Source organism: Euleptes europaea, chromosome 10 (genome assembly GCF_029931775.1).
Source record: "Euleptes europaea isolate rEulEur1 chromosome 10, rEulEur1.hap1, whole genome shotgun sequence".
Lineage (NCBI taxonomy): Eukaryota > Metazoa > Chordata > Lepidosauria > Squamata > Sphaerodactylidae > Euleptes > Euleptes europaea.
In genome coordinates, this window is record NC_079321.1 from 51365383 (window position 1) to 51375844 (window position 10462).

Genomic DNA, 10462 nt, shown 5'->3' on the forward strand with positions numbered 1-10462 from the left:
GGAGCAACTGCAGGAAGAGAAGGTTACCAGCAGGAGGTGTCCCGCCATAACAGAAGGCCTGGAAAAAAACTGGGAAAATTCAGGGACATTTTTTTCTGTTTTTTTCAAGGGTTTTTTTCTGGGGAAAATTGGGATTTTGGGGGAGTACTGAAAAAATTCCTATGAATCAAGCTTCCTATGAATTTTTTTTCTTTTAGAATGAGTGAAATGTTTTTAAAGACAAGGTAGGCATGTACAACTCTTCAGCCCAAGATGCATTTCTGCAGGACTTTGATTGCTTTTCCACTGTTGCATACCTCCTCTTTATCCTTTTAACCTGACTTGACCTTTTTACCTTTCCATCAAAGACTGCAACACATATACCCACATATACCCCAAAATTGCTTATTGTCCCACCTTGTTGGAGGGGAAAAGCCTCAGAGGAAAATGCTGAAAGTTTCATTGAGAACTGAGCTCTCTCTAACCAGACAGCACAAATTAAGATGTGCTAAAACAGCATTAGCTGCATCTGTTTGCAGTTTTCTCTCAAGTAGGTATATTTGCAATTTCAATCCTGTCTGGGAGTAACACACAGTGCATTCCTGACCTGCGCCAGGACGAAAGTCTGTTAGGAGGCCGGGCAGGGGGGCCAGCATCCGGACCCCCACGCCAACGTCCGGGCAACTTATGCCGGTGTTTGTGGCCCCAACACCGGCAGGAAGGCCCGAACACCAGCCGCTGCACTGTTAATATATACAAACTGAATGGGGGGGGGGAAACATTTTATTATACCATTTATTATGAACCAGCCCTTTCAAATGTAAAATAGTGCCTTTTTAAAGTGTGGTTTTAGCTAACGAAAAGAGGATCCAAATCAAGAAGAAAGTAGCTTGTCACACACTCATGGAGATATATGATAATTAAGATACGTTCACAAGTTAGAAAGCTGAAATTTGGTACACATATAGTCCAAGAGAGCAAACATATTTTAAAAGCCTAACGTTTGTACACTGTGACATCTCTCACTTGAAACCCAGAACACATACGGACAAAATACACAATACCCCTGACTTGTGCCAGGTTACAGGTGCTCTTCCTCACTCGCAGTCAGACGTATATCGAGGGAATTCACCTTAAACAGTGCTCATTTACCTGGCGCTGTGAAGGAGAATTGCTGGGGAGAGAAGGAGCTTCAGGTTTCTCTCCTACCCTTCTTTTGCCTGCGGAAATGGGACCATGGGGCTTTTCACCCCTTTTCTCTGGTTCCACATGCCCTAGAAAGAACACGTGGAGCTAGAAAAAAGGGGTAAAAACCACTCCCTGTGATGTACATATGTGTGAATGCCTTTAAGTGAGCCCTCACAAACTCGTTTCTGTTTTCCCCCCTCTAGGCCTGTATGGGAGGGGCTTCATTTAGTTTTATTTCTTTTCTTTTTTTCTTTTTTTGATAAAAGGGTTTTTTATTTATATATTTGGGAGGGTACAGAAAGGAGAAAAAAAAGGGAAAGGTAAAACGTTATATATATAAAAACATACAATATAGCATTTTTCATTGGATAATAAACTCAGTTAGATAGAGCTAGAATTATAGTCAGTTATCATACTTTGTGATAGATTCTCTAAATTAAGAAATGATTGTAATATGGCGTTCGGTTAGTCTACTTATGCCACGTTGGTATTCTATCATGTAAAAATCTAAAAATTACTTAACATTTAGTTGAAACATATTAAATAATACATAACCTATTATAGATGTTCAAGCCAGCGTTCTTCATTCAATTAGCTACAGTTCATATAAGTATAAAATGATGCCCACTTTTCATCAAATTGCTCTATAGACTCTTTAGGCTTTAAATTTAGCTCAAAAGTCATTTTAGCCATACTAGCATATTCCAACAGTTTTTCTTTCCAGTCTTCTATTTCAGATATATGGGTTTGCTTCCAAGTTCTTGCCAGAACCGTTCTGGCTGCAACTTAGTTTTATTTCTGTGCCTGTAGGTTGTAGTTCCAGGTATGTGTCAAGCAATAAAGTCACCTGGCCGTCTCGGAGATGCCGACCCCGAGAATACTACCCTCCCCATTGCCCCTTCTGCAGGAAACGTAAGGTGGGAGGGAGCATGGAAGCTCCTTCTCCCCCCTTGCAGTGCTCCCTCACAGCACTGAGCGAACAAGCACTGTTTAAGGTGAGTTCCTCCCCAAAGTATGTCTGATCACAGGTTGGATGGCACACCTGTGCCCAGGCATGCAGCAGACATATCATGTAGTTTCGCCCTTGTGTGTGTGTGTAAAGTGCCGACAAGTCACAGCCGACTTATGGCGACCCTTTTTGGGGTTTTCATGGCAAGAGACTAGCAGAGGTGGTTTGCCAGTGCCTTCCTCTGCACAGCAACCCTGGACTTCCTTGGTGGTCTCCCATCCAAATACTAACTAGGGCTGACCCGGCTTAGCTTCTGAGATCTGACGAGATCAGGCTAGCCTGGGCCATCCAGGTCAGGGCAGTTTGGCCCTTAGCCTACCTTATAATAACAACTAGCACATCACACAGAACAAATCAAGCTAAATGTGAATGTATGGAGGGAGGTGGGGGATTCTATTGCAAACCTGAACCAATCTTGGACTGGAAAAAGGAGGATCTCCAGCTGCAGTGAGAAATGCAGCTATGCTTATAAATACAAATGATAATACCTTAATAATAGTATTAAATCCACAGATTTGTAGCCTAAGTTCTACAACATGATTTAATTCAGTACACTTCAGTCTGGAAAAATTGTGCAGATTCATCAATTACTTTTCCAGCTTTGTTCACTCAGAATAATCAAAAGGTATGAGAACTGTAAGCTAGGAATTCTTAGATCGCAGGTGTACCAACTTATTAACAGTGATTATGGAAGCTGCAGCCGTGCAAAACTCATAAACTTTAGTCTTAGAAATGAAAGCAAAAATGGCCAAAAGTAACAACTAGATGGTTAGATGGCCATCTGACAGCAATGCTGATTCTATGGACTTAGGCAGATCATGAGAAGGCAGGCAGGAAGGGTTGTATCAGCACTTGGCTCTCATGGCCCTTTCTTATATGCCCAGGGAAATGCCAATCGCCACTTTGGGGTCAGGAAGCAATTTTCCTCCAGGCCAGTTTGGCCAGGGATCCTGAAGGTTTTTTTTGCCTTCTTCTGGGCATGGAGCAGGGGCCATTGGGGTTGTGGGGGGAGGTAGTTATGTATTTCCTGCATTGTGCAAGGGGTTGGACTAGATGACCCTGGTGGTACCTTCCAAGTCTATGATTCTAAGAATGAACCAGAAATTATTACATTGCATTTTCTTGTTAAATGCTGGATTGGATCCTACAGTAATTTTCTGCCGATGGAAGACAAAAAGACAACCCTTTTCTATCCCAACCCACTAAATCGCCTCCAAATTCAGCTCATGGGGGGATAGGGAACCCTTCAAAAACAAACTGGGGTCTTCAGAGGGAGGAGGGGTAGGCAAAAGACACCTCCTCCCTTCCTCTGGCATTAAATTACCACTAGCTCCAGCCCACTGTATTGAATAGTATCCTAAGATAGAAAAAAAATGGTCCTCAAGGAAAACACTGTTATATGCTCAGTAAGATTTGTCATCTTTCCATGTACATTAGAGGTTAAAAATAAGATGTGTGCAGCCCTTTATCTCTGAAACTGTTGCTTTCAAAAAGGATGAGTGTTGCAACCAATTTTCAGGACAGAAAACAAACAGCACATATACAACCAATCTCAAGGAAAACAGGAAGCTATCATTCTGCTTCAACAGCATTTTATTAAAATAAATTTCCTGTCCTTTCCTGTTATTCAACGATCATTTGAATTTCTTGGTGGAACATGTTCCAGATCGTTTTGTGTTTTTCATTAGAATCTCATTTCTTCTCATTTTCTGAGTGTTAAGTTGGTTTAATTTAATATTTTTCCACTTTTTATTTTGACTCCCTTCATACTTTGTTACTTCTATTTGGGATAAGCATAGAGCTATATAATCCATAATTTAGATTTTTCCTGAAAAAGCACACATTTTACAAAGAGGTTAAGAAGATTAGGTCCACTCTGCAGAGCTTTCAGTTTACATATCAACATTCTGTCTAGACCTGGGATTGCCAGACTCAATAAACCTTCCCAGATTTAAAAAAGAAAAACTGTTCAACAAAAATCAGCAGCTCACATTACCTTTAAGACACAGATATGCACAACTGTATCTTAAATTGTGGGCTGGAGAAATATTGCCTTTTAAATTGACGTTTGGACACACGATATGATAAGGACATTTTCATTCTCCATCTTAAAGAAGTAAAGCTAGAAGAAGTCAATCAAAGAATTCTGAAAAAAACCTGCTAGGTAGCTTGGGACACACATCAAAAAAATTGTATAGTGCACATAAGGTAAGCTTGTTCTGCAGATATTTATCAGTATTTGTTCTGTGGTGTAGGAGCTATCAGCCTCTGGAAAAGACCTCTTGCTATGCCTTCCAAAGTTCTGCCTACACTGCATTTTGCTAATGAAATATGACCAAGCAGAAAATAAGAGCTATAAAAGCATACAGATTGACAGAATCAGCAGTGCAATCCTGAACAGATTTGCATCCCTTTAAGACCATTGAAGTCAATTGCTTAGAAAGGTGCATCTCTGCTAAGGACCGCACTTTAGGAAAACTAACTACACAGTGACAGGATAGAGCACACTATGCCATAAGCAGACAGGAAGTATACACATCACTTCCAGATGACTAAGGCAAGTTGCCAAGCCGCATACTGTAAGAAAGGGCAGAAACTACCTACAGTCACTATTGAACTGGATCTGAAAAATAATTCCTTCCTTTCTCCATGTACTGCAGCCATGCCCTGTGAAACAATCAAACTTTTCCAGAACCAAAACGTTACCACTATAGCATCAGAATAAAAACCACAAAATTGTCTTCAAAAAATAACCAAGCATTGCGAACCAGTTAAGATCTTTGCTCCCAAACTGTGTTACGAGAATATTCCAGCATTCAACCTTTTAGAACCAAACTATGATTTGTTATATACCATGTTCTAACTTCAATTTTAATTTCAAAAAGGCAGCTGTGTTAAGCCTGTTGTAGCAAAGCAAAACACAAAATTGACAGGGACTTTTAAAGACTAACCCAGGCTGGTCCCACATGGGGGCAGGAAAAGCTCCCTTTCTGTTAAACCAGCAGTAAATTGGGATACAGTCATGTGGGGAGGACATCCACATGATCTGTCCCCAAACTGCTGGCTACTGGGGCTATCCATCACCATCTCCTTCCTTCTCATTGCACCTGTGCAGAAGCACCAACCTGACAAGGATCTTGCAGAGGAAGCCCCATCCAGGATCAGCTGTGAGCAGAACTGGCACAAGCAGGCTCTGCCTGCAGCTGAACATGCCATGTTCCTTTTAAGGGGGGGACAAAGGAGGTGCTTCTTTGCTCCAGCTTAAAAAGAAAAGCTCTGGAAGGTGCACAAGTCTTGCTCAGAAAGAGTGCAGAGTCATGTGGAAGCTCCTCAATAAAACGGGGGCATGCTGTGTCCCACCTGGGGGGAAATCCTCATGTGGAAGCAGTTCAGATTTATTCTAGCATAAGCCTCCATGGGGCAGAGCTTGCTTCTTCAGATGAGGGTATGTAAAGTGCCATCAAGTCGCAGCCGATTTATAATGACCCCGGTGGGGTTTTCAAGGCAAATGATTAAACAGAGGTGGTTTGGCATTGCCTTCCTGGCAAAGATCTCCCTTCCAAGTATCAACCCAGTTTAGCTTCCGAGATCTGACAAGATCGGGCTATACTAAACCATTTCACATCCCGCATCTTCAGATGCCTGATATGAAAATATTTTATTTCATATTATGGATCTGAAAAGTGAGTTCTGACTCACAAAAGCTGGAATAAATTTGCCACTTGATTTCTATTTTACTGAATTTCAATTTAGTCATGGTGTCTTAATATTGGCAAGTTAGTTAACAGTTAAAAACACTCCAATAATTCAAACGTCTAAGGTGCATAAAAATGAGCCTTAGAATAAGTCTTGTAGCATTCCCTCCCCCCTGCAAATAAGAGTCTGGCTTCCTCTACTTCAAGCAAACTAAAGACATCAACCTCCTCACTTAACCCAAATCTTCAAACAGACTGTCTGCCATCAAAGAATTTTGTTAACGCAGCATACAAATTTATTCAAGAGAATGTATATTTGATTGGGTTTTTAAAATCCATTTTTATAAAGTTGAAACCTGTTCAGGAATGGGGAAGACGAGACTTTACAGGTGCCAGCCAATAAGTGCTATACACGGTCAGCTTCTCCTGAAAGTCAGCAGGACCAGTTGTCCCCAAGTCCATTTGCGGGAATGAAACTGTTCTTGTGAAAATCAAAATAATAAATGCACTTCTGAATGGTTCCTTTTCTCCAGTGATATATCTTAGTAGACAGCCTAACTTAAATGGCTTCCCTCCTGCTACTTGGATATGTGCGTAGAGTGCCATGATATCCTCTCCCAGTCACTCTCCGTCTAAGGTAAACAGGCCAGTCTGATTTAAATCTGCATTCATAAGCAAAGTTCTCATTTTCCTTAAACACACTAACTTGAAATGCATAGATTAATTCCACACTGAGACAATTCCCTGTTTTGATTTCATTGGTGTGACCACCAGTGCCTTGTAAAAAAGCACCACGAAGGTTGTATTGCTTGCTATACAAAGCACCTTACCTAATACACCAAAGAATTCCATTTTCTTTCTCATAGGCCATTTATTCAGGGAAAGATTTGCTGCTCATTAGATGCACAGCATTCTAATCTGTATTTTAAAACCGACATTCATGGGTGCCATTTTAGCAGGGATACCGCAAGGCTGATTTGAGTGGGGTTCTGTTCGATATGCCTAACCGTGCAGTATTCACCATGCTTGAGGGGTAATTTCCATCAATGTCTTCCTTGTTACGTCGTTCACCACTCCCCTTTCTCCACCCATTGCTGATTTGCCCCTACTGTTGAATTTCCACAGATTGTTCATTTATTTATTTATTTATTGCTGTCAAGTCACAGCAGACTTATGGCAACCCTGTACGGTTTTCAAAGGCAAGAGACTAACAGAGGTGGTTTGCCATTGCCCGCCTCTGTGTAGCACCCCCGGTATTCCTTGGTGGTTTCCCATCCAAATACTAACCAGGACCGACCCTGCTTAGCTTCTGACTAGCCTGGCCTATCCAGGTCAGGACATATCCAGGTCAGGACATATCCAGGACATTCATATTAGCAGCTTAATAATCCACAGCAAATAACCAAACTAGCAATTGTTTGTGACCTCACTCCTAGGAACTTTCCAGACAACAACAGCCTGGTTTTGACTTTACAACCAGCTCCAATCCAGTGCCAGTAGCATGATATTCACATAGTGCACTGAGAAGGGGGGTTGTCTGTTGAGTGGAAAGGAGAGAGGGAAGCAGGAGAAGGGGAGAGGCTACAGAGGCTTTCAGGGAAGAGAAAGAAAAAAATAGTGGGAGGGTGAGATACCCCCCATAAGTCCTTTCAGGACCCCGCTTGTTGTAATATTCTCTTCAGTATAACCTCTTAATGTATTACTGTGAACTAATTTCATAAACTTCCTCCTACCTCCCAACTATTTAGGATTTCTACTAATTCTTAGGATTTATATAGCACTTTCAAGGTTCAAAGTACTTCACATAATCTTGTCTTGCTATAATCTTTATAACCATCCTCATAAAATAGGCCAATATTATCTCTATATTGCAGACAGCAGGCTGAGATAGAGGTCTTTCATGCATGGCTGTTTCACTTGCTGTCACCCCTCCCATGACTTCGGGTCTTCGTGTTGATTATGCATGCCGTTTTTGTCCGTGTTTTCAAATTCGAGATAAAACAGGTCTCTGAAAACAGCGAGTGAAACAGCCATGCATAAAATACCAGAGAAGCTAGCTAAATTCCTAGTGAGTTCAGGGCACAATTTGAACTAGAGACTTTCGGGATCATTCTGTGCCACACCATCTTGCTAATAAAAAACATTGCTTAAACTGTCCAGAACTAAATCTCCAAGGGACTCAACTACATCGTTCTATTCAACTTGAAAACGTCTATTCTTTTGTGTGTAAAGTGCCATCAAGTCTCAGCCAACTTATGGCAACCTCACAGGGTTTTCAAGGCAAGAGACTAACAGAGGTGGTTTGCCGGTGCCTTCCTCTGCACAGCAACCCTGGTATTCCTTGGTGGTCTCCCATCCAAATAACTAACCAGAGCTAACCCTGCTTAGTTTCCAAGATCTGACAAGATCAGGCTATCCTGGGCCACTCAGGCCTGGGCACTTTTCTCTTACCTATCCTCAATGGCCACCTTTTCCTGCTTAATAATTTCCTATGCAGTACCACTCCAACACTTTACGAAAATCCACTTTTCCTTCATTCAAGAAAAAAGCAAGATTAGTATAGCACGATCTGTGCTTCTTGGATACATGCCGTCTCCCAAGCCCAGTTCCTTATCTTTTAAAAACAACTTCATATTTTAGACTGCTCGGAGCCTTACCCGCCAACTATGGCTGTTCATAATCCGAAGCTTGTGGGGGTTGGAGACCACTTTGAGGAAGACGTTGCCCGGCAGGAGGTTAGAAAGAGCAGTGGCGGAGGGCTTGGCAGCGGGTGCCCTGTTAAATAGCTGGCCCCGTGAAGGCAGCGGCATGAGCGTGGCGTGACTGATGCCCTCCCGGGTTATGCGGGAAGCGTCAGGTTCGCTGCCAAGAACTCCGGGCTGGTCCGAGCCAAGCCGTCGCTCCCCACGAGAAGATCACGCTGTGGTCACTAGCCCCAAGACATGGGGGGGGGGGTTTAGAGATGGGGAGGGGTGTGCACGTGGGGAAGGGTTGCTCGGGGTGATGACTGCCCTGCCTGCCTGCCAGGGTCTGTCTCAATCCACACGGCCACACACACACACCCCAAAGCATGTCGTGTTTGCAGACGTTGTGGGGCGTGGAGGGGGGTTGAGGACAGCCACACACACCCCAAAGCATGTCGTGTTTGCAGAAGCGGTGGGGTGTGGAGGGGGGTCGAGGATGGGCCACGAGGGCGGCTGCTTTGCCGGCCGAAGAGCTCGGTTGGCACTCCTAGGAAAGGCGTGGAGGGCTTGTTTTGCTTGTGGTTTTCTCCTTTCCGGGCGAGCAGGGGCGGAGCCGAGGCAGAAAACGCCGCCCGGCTCAGCGCCGGCACGGGAAGTTTCGCCTGGGATCTGCCGCTCTCTAAATGCACATTTCCCCCCCAAAAAAATAATAATTATCAGAACTCAACCAGAAGCCCCCGTGCAGAGTTTTGAGCGTTCAAATGGGGACAGTTGCCATTAATACACGGGAGGTCTTGCCTTGGAGTTGCCACTCTTTAGATGCACTTTCCCCCCAGCCCTATTCTCAAAACTCAGCCATAAGCCCCCGTGCAGAGTTTTGAGAAGTCGGATGGGGAAAACGGGCATGTAGAGAGCGGCAAATCCAATGCAAAACCCTGGGCGTCTAGAGAGCGGCAAATCCCAGGCGAAACCTCCCCGGCGCTTCCGCCCCGTGGAAAAGCAACACTTCACGGCAAGGTTCTTACCACGCCGCCAGCCCTGGAGTGCAGGGCAGCGCAAGGGGTTTGAGGCCACTGATGCACGGGAGGTTTTGCCCGGGATTGGCCGCTCTCTGGGTGCACCTTACCACCACCCCCCACCCGGAGTCTCCAAACTCTGCTTGGAGGCGGATTGTTGAGTTTGCAGAGCTCGGATGGGGGGAAGGTGCGTCCAGAGAGCGGCCCAACCCCCCCCCCCCTGCACCAGTGGCCTTGACCGGCGCGCGCCCAGTGCGGAGCGGCCCCCCCTCCCGGCCTCGCATCTGAGCCCTGAACAGTGTCGCCGGCCCCAAACAGACCTTGTTCAAGTGCGGGTGGCGGAGCAGGTCGTAGCCCCTCCGCAGGGTCCACACGCGGGGGTCTGGCCCGAGCCTGGGGGGTCTGCGGGCGGCCTCCATCGGCGGGGGCGGCGGCGCGGCCAGGGCGCGGAGAGACGTTGGCGGCGCCTCCGGTGCGGCGCCTGTTGCTCCCGCCGCGGCCGCCTCTCGGGGGAGGGAGGGAAGGAGGCAGGGAGGGAGGCCGGCAGGAGAAGCGCCCGGGCGAGCCGCCGCCTTGCAACGGCCGGGGTCCGCGGGCCACCAAGAGGCGCTGAGTCACTCCCAGGGAGTCGGTCGCTGCAGGGGAGGGGGGTGCGCCGCGGGGGTCAGGCCTTGCCGGCGGGGGTTTTAAAGCGATGGGGGTGACCGCACTTGGTATTCACAGCGACGTATTAAGAGTTTGAAAGCGTTATAAAAAATACCGTTCGCACTTTCTATGTATCCCCAGCGATGTGTTTGAAAACGTTATAAAAAATACTGTTCGCACTTTCTATGTATCCCCAGCAATGTGTTAAGAGTTTGAAAACGTTATAAAAAACACTGTTCGCACTTT

At 45.3% G+C, this 10462-nt stretch overlaps 1 protein-coding gene across 1 annotated transcript in view; it reads right to left on the reverse strand.

Moving 5' to 3' along the window:
* ME1 (malic enzyme 1) overlaps positions 1-9939 on the reverse strand; it is a 124503-nt gene extending 114564 nt beyond the window's left edge. Inside the window, exon 1 of the mRNA XM_056856237.1 lies at positions 9892-9939. The gene's annotated coding sequence lies outside the window, so the exon portion shown is untranslated. The remainder of the gene's footprint in view (positions 1-9891) is intronic.
* Between the last annotated feature and the right edge of the window lie 523 nt (positions 9940-10462).